Source organism: Fukomys damarensis, unplaced genomic scaffold (assembly GCF_012274545.1).
Source record: "Fukomys damarensis isolate Sample0158 unplaced genomic scaffold, DMR_v1.0_HiC HiC_scaffold_19, whole genome shotgun sequence".
NCBI lineage: Eukaryota > Metazoa > Chordata > Mammalia > Rodentia > Bathyergidae > Fukomys > Fukomys damarensis.
Window position 1 is genome coordinate 67,723,393 of NW_022900931.1, and position 279 is coordinate 67,723,671.

At 69.9% G+C, this 279-nt stretch overlaps 1 protein-coding gene across 1 annotated transcript in view; it reads left to right on the forward strand.

Moving 5' to 3' along the window:
- The window catches only part of Ccdc106 (coiled-coil domain containing 106), a 4,268-nt gene that overhangs the window by 919 nt on the left and 3,070 nt on the right, over positions 1-279 (forward strand). The window lies entirely within an intron of this gene.

The following is a 279-nucleotide window of genomic DNA, read 5'->3' on the forward strand; positions in this document are numbered from 1 at the left end:
CGAGGGTGCCGTGCACTCAGGCCGGACCCCGCGAGGCCGGGAAGTTGGGGCGCGCTCCCCGCTGTGCGCACGACCTGCAATGAGGTCCTTCCCCCTCAGGCCCGAGGTCCCCGCAGCAGCGACCCCAGGGGGAGTCCGGGTCCCCAGGCAACTTCTCCCCAGGATCGAGGTGTCAGGGCCCCCAGCTCCCTCACTCCATAGGCGCCTGGTTTGAAAGCTGAGTACCAGAAGTGTGGGGTCCGGCCTCGAGCGCCTTCTCCCTCCCGAGCAGTGGGGGTC